This window comes from Pristiophorus japonicus, chromosome 3 (assembly GCF_044704955.1).
Source record: "Pristiophorus japonicus isolate sPriJap1 chromosome 3, sPriJap1.hap1, whole genome shotgun sequence".
In the NCBI taxonomy this organism is placed as follows: Eukaryota; Metazoa; Chordata; class Chondrichthyes; family Pristiophoridae; genus Pristiophorus; species Pristiophorus japonicus.
In genome coordinates this window covers 210,973,936-210,979,874 of record NC_091979.1, presented here as the reverse complement: position 1 = coordinate 210,979,874, position 5,939 = coordinate 210,973,936, and the positions used below count along the sequence as shown (strand labels likewise).

Below are 5,939 nucleotides of genomic sequence, written 5' to 3'. Positions count from 1 at the left end.
GAGGCTGGAGAAGTCAGTTAAAAAACTGCTGCAGTGGTCTCTCTCCCTTCTTGATGCTCTGTGATGCGAGGCTGCTGTGTGCATACCTTCGGCTAAGCGTCCCTAGCAGTGTCTTCTGAGGCAGTAGCATAAGCAAGCATAAGCGTCTCCTTTGTTAAAGCAGGGCACAGTTATACCTTTGGAGCTGTTCTAATCTTCGCGCCAACTCAGCCCCTGATTCTTTGTTTAATTTTGGCGGGCTTGATATTTCTTTGTCATATTTTGGCGGGCTCATTAAATGTTAACCTGTCTCGGATGTGTCGATCTTTTAAATCTGATTCTTGATGGAAATATTAGCTTTGGTATTTGCAATGTCTGCCTGTGCTTGAGCTTTCATGCCGGCTGGATGTGCCATGGTTATTATTCATATGCTAGATTGTTTTGTTGCTCAGGGTGATGGCTGGCTATCTCTGGATTAATTGTTGCTATGTTAATGTCTCCTGGGGAGAAGGGTTTTCGAGTACACACAATTCTCCCAGACAATTTGTTTTAGCTTCAATACCCAGACAGTTTCAATACTCAAAACTGGTTTCTTTGAAGGATAGTTCCTTTAGTTCTTAGCCCTGCCCACACAAACTCAATCTGCTTTGTAAAATCCCAAATTCGATTAAAGTTAGTAGTTTCTTCCATATGCACTTTAGGATCTCAAACTTTCTGGTAGATAGTTCCAAATTAAATTTCCTTTCCAATGAGTCCAAACACTGGGGAGCGGGGGGGGGTCCCACAAATTTTGCAACCCTTCAGCGCTCAATCTCGTCACAAAGGGAACATCACATAGAAGTAGAAGACTCGGAGTTGGAGCAAATAGGATATCAAGCACAAAGGGTACACACGGTGTTAAAAACTAGTTGTAAATAGTTCGAATGGACTTTTAGTGCCTTTTAGTGAATGTTGTTATGTAAAGTAGATCTGTAATCGGTAGAACTAGATGGCTTTTTCTCTTTATTTCTATGGTTCCATTGGAAGGAATATGAATGGCATGGCTCTCCTAAACAGACCATCAGTAATTTTCTTGATGCATAGAAACATAAAAAATAGGTGTAGGAATAGGCCATTCGGCCCTACGAGCCTACACCAACATTCAATAAGATCATGGCTGATCATTCAACCTTTGAACCCCTTTCCTGCTTTCAATCTATACTCCTTGATCCCTTTAGCCGTAAGGGCCATATCTACCTCCTTTTTGAATATATCTAACGAACTGGCCTCAACAACTTTCTGCGATGGAGAATTCCACAAGAATTCTGAGTGAAGAAGTTTCTCCTCATCTCGGTCCTAAATGGCTTACCCCTTATCCTTAGACTGTGACCCTGGTTCTGGACTTCCCCAACTTCAGGAACATTCTTCCTGCATCTAACCTGTGCAATCACGACTGAATTTTGTATGTTTCTATGAGATCCCCTCTCATTCTTCTAAACTCCAGTGAATACAAGCCCAGTCGAGTCAGTCTCTCCTCATATTCTGTCAGCCCTGCCTTCCCGGGAATCAGTCTGGTGAACCTTCGCTGCACTCACTCAATGGCAAGAACGTCCTTCCTTAGATTAGGAGACCAAAACTGAACACAATATTCCAGGTGTGGCCTCACCAAGGCTCTGTACAACTGCAGTAAGACCTCCCTGCTCCTATACTCAAATCCTCTAGCAGTGAAGGCCAACATGCCATTTGCCTTCTTCACCACCTGCTGTACCTGCTTGCCAACTTTCAATGACTGATGTACCATGACACCCAGGTCTCGTTGCACCTCCCCTTTTCCTAATCTGTCACCATTCGGATAATATTCTGCCTTCGTGTTTTTGCCCCCAAAGTGGATAACCTCACATTTATCCACATTATACTGCATCTGCCATGCATTTGCCCACTCACCTAACCTGTCCAAGTCACCCTGCAGCCTCTTAGCATCCTCCTCACAGCTCACACCACCGCCCAGCTTAGTGTCATCTGCAAACTTGGAGATATTACACTCAATTCCTTCATCTAAATCATTCATGTACATTGTAAATAGCTGGTATCCCAGCACTGAACCCTGCGGCACCCCACTAGTCACTGCCTGCCTTCTGAAAAGGACCCATTTATTCCTATTCTCTGCTTTCTGTCTGCCAACCAGTTCTCTATCCACGTCAGTACATTACCCCCAATACAATGTGCTTTAATTTTGCATATTAATCTCTTGTGTGGGACCTTGTCAAAAGCCTTTTGAAAGTCCATATATACCACATCCACTGGTTCTCCCATGTTCACTCTACTAGTTACATCCTCAAAAAATTCTAGAAGATTTGCCTAGCATGATTTCCCTTTCATAAATCCATGGTGATTTGGACCGATCCTGTCACTGCTTTCCAAATGCTCTGCTATTTCATCTTTAATAATTGATTCCAACATTTTCCCCACCACCAATGTCAGGCTAACCGATCTATAATTGCCTGTTTTCTCTCTCCCTCCTTTTTAAAAAAGTGGTATTACATTAGCTACCCTCCAGTCCATAGGAACTGATCCAGAGTCAATAGAATGTTGGAAAATGACCACCAATGCATCCACTATTTCTAGGGCCACTTCCTTAAGTACTCTGGGATGCAGACTTTCAGGCTCTGGGGATTTATCTGCCTTCAATCCCATCAATTTCCCTAACACAATTTCCTGACTAATAAGGATTCCCTTCAGTTCCTCCTTCTCGCTAGACCCTCGGTCCCCTAGTATTTCCAGAACATTATTTGTGTCTTCCTTCGTGAAGACAGAACCAAAGTAATTGTTCAATTGGTCTGCCATTTCTTTGTTCTCCATTATAAATTTACTTGTGGTTAGCTACTGTCTGACTAACATGGCAAAGGTCCTGTTACCTGTAAGGATCTAGTATCAAAGAAATTCAACACAGTGGTGAGTATAGACAATGCTGTTCTCTTGGTGAGAATAGGCTGCAGGTCTTTAGCCAACAGTTGCCTTTGTTGGGGGAGGGTAAAACTTAGCCTTTTGGGGTACTGGAGCTCAGAAAAGTCTAGGTGAGCCCTTCTTGGTCATTGCACCATAGTGTGTGGGTATCTGTGTATAAATGCCTTCTGTGAAATCTCATTCTAAAGGTCTTCAAACTAATCTCTTCCTCCTCCTCTTCAGAACAAGCTATGGGCTGGACTATGATTTCAGTCTTTTTTAAGTTGATTGTAAAGTCAAAATGTTGTGTCACCCAAGCAAAACAGTTGGATAGTAGCTGAATAGCCTCAAGATTGTGTGCGAATGTGGGGTCGAGAGGAACACTCCTGCTCCACATTCAGGTAAGTATATTTTAAAATCTTACTTTACTGGTTGCAGTCTGCAGTGTCCCTTTAAAGACCGCCTGTTAGGCTATATGTAGCCTTGGATTTTCTGAGTGCGGCCACAGAATAATCTTGCGGTTTGGGCCTCAACTAGATAGGGTATGGTAACATAGTGATAATATTGCTGGACTAATAATCCATAGGCCCTGGGCTAATGATCTGTGAGACACAAGTTCAAATCCCAACATAGCAGCTCTGGAATTTAAATTCAGTTCATTAAATAAATCTGGATAACTAGTATCAGTAATGGGGACCATGGGCTCAATTTTGGCCAGGAGTTGCTCCGTTTTTTTTGCAGTAACTTGGTTTTTCTGGCGAAATTTAAAAATCCCCATTTTCCCCAATCAATTTGCACCAGTATAACTGAGTTAGTTAGGATTTTTTTTAGGTTAGTTTTTTTTCTCAAAAGGGGGCGTTACCAGCCATCTACACCAGTTCTGCCCATTTAGGCAACTTTGGCCTGCTAATAGTTACTCCAAATCTACTTAGGCCAGCATATGTGGCCACCAGAAAACCCTTGCGGAGAGTTAAAGAAATCGGCGCAGGTAGGTACTTCGGGGGCTATTCGGCCTGTGATGGGGGCGGGAAGCGGAGAGGACCTGCCTGCACCTAAACTACCAAGCCTTACAAACCACCAAACCTTGCAAACAAAAAGTAATAAGAATTCAATAAGAAATAAAAAATTGAAGTTAGTCTACCTTCATCTTCAAACTCGGCCCAGGAAGGCAGCGGGCCAGCCGGTGCGGGAGGCCACTTGACCTGGGCTAGGATCAGTTCTCCTGCCCGCCCCAGCCCTGGTCGAGTGGTCTCCCGGTGCAATCAGTCTCTTAGAAATCGCACGGGGAGGCCACTCGGCCTGGGCTAGGAACAGGATGACAACGCATTGGGAGGCCACTCGGCCTGGGCTAGGGGTGGGAGCAATTCAACTGGCCGGCATCGGGGTCCACAGAACAGCTGCAGCAAGCAAATTAACGCAGAGGTTGCAGCAAGCAAACGGAGAAGCTGGGGGTGCATGTGCGGACATCACCAGCGGACTCCACTGCGCATGTGCAGACGTCCCGGCACAGTTTTTGGCGCAGAACGCTGACTTCACCCCCGACTCAATTGGCCACACAGCGTGACTACAAGAAAGAGGCCGGACAGCAGCCAAAGTGACAACAACATTTTTCGGCGCACCTCGGAATGGAGAAAAGTGGCGCAACTCCGGTAAGTGCGCCGAAAAACAGGCTGGGCCAAAATTGAGGCCCATGAAACTACCAGATTGTCGTAACAATCCATCTGGTTCACTAATAGCCTTTAAGAAAGGAAATCTGCTGTCCTTACCTGATCTGGCAAAAATGTGACTCCATATCCACAGCAAAGTGGTTGACTCTTAACTGCTCTCTGAAATGGCCTAGCAAGCAGTTGTATAAGGTGGCTCACCACTGCCTTCTCAAGGACAATTAGGAATGGACAACAAATGCCCATATCCCGTGAATGAATTAAAAAAAAGATGTTTGGTCCTTTGCATATGCATGCTGATTTTTTTTACCTTTACCAATATGGTGAATGGTGCACTTTCAGCTCATAATAAGCGTGTGCTTCTTGCTCGTTAATAGCTTAGAAAGCTGTTTTTAAAAAACAGGCATTGCATGAATTTCTAGGCCTCATTTTTAGAGTACATTTAAACAGTCTTTAAATTTCTTTTACCGTCCTGCACGAGATTTTATCCCAGTTGCCAATATGCCATAAAAGACCTTCTTTAGGATTCATTCATCCGACATTCACACCACATGCTACTTGCCCATTGTACCCATGCCTCCATGATCAGAGCGTCTATGCCTGACACGTCAGCTTTTTTAAGAACTTCGGTGTGAGGGAATCTTATCTTGCCATCTTACACTTCATTCGTTATCTCAGGCAGCTTAGGTGAAAGTGTTTCAGTTTCTTCATGTGGCGTGCACATGTTGTCCAAATCTCACAGGCATAAAGCAGGGTCAGCAGAACAGCAGCCCTGTATACTTTGAGCTTGGTTTGCAGGCTGATGCCTCTTGTCCCAGATAGAGTTTTTTTTTTATGTCCAATTTCTTTCCAGATCAACTCTAACGCCAAAGATCACTTTGCGCCAATATATTTGATCTTAGGCCAAAAGGCCGAGAGGCGAAGTTGCAGCGTTCCTGGAAACATTGCAATACCAGGTCGGTGCATGGAGTGGACGGGGCAAGCCCCTGTTCCAGCTCTCTGTCCAAAAAACAATTTAATATCAGGTCCCCATAGGGGATATTAAACTGATAAGAACAGATACTACACTTGATCTTAGCCAAAAGGCCGAGAAGCGATAGAGTTTGCCAAAAGCTAAGCTGGCTTTGGCGATTCTGCAGGATGATTCTGTATCTAAATGGACTTTTCTAGACTTGGTGCTACTTTGTTAGGTGAATCTGTCCACAGCCTGGAGCATATGATTATAGGTAGGGAGTAATCCTTGCCTGAGGCACCACAATCTTTTTAAGGCTGATAGTCATGCCAAATTGCAGCAAGCTGTTGTAAAGTGGTTCATGATTGTATGCATAATCATTGGAATGGACCACCACAAAAAAGTTTTTTCAGCACCTTTAT

The 5,939-nt window shown here is 44.1% G+C and overlaps 1 pseudogene; it reads right to left on the bottom strand.

Annotated features, from left to right (window-relative positions):
- Positions 1-5,484: 5,484 nt before the first annotated feature.
- LOC139260463 (U2 spliceosomal RNA) lies at positions 5,485-5,663 on the bottom strand (annotated as a pseudogene).
- Between the last annotated feature and the right edge of the window lie 276 nt (positions 5,664-5,939).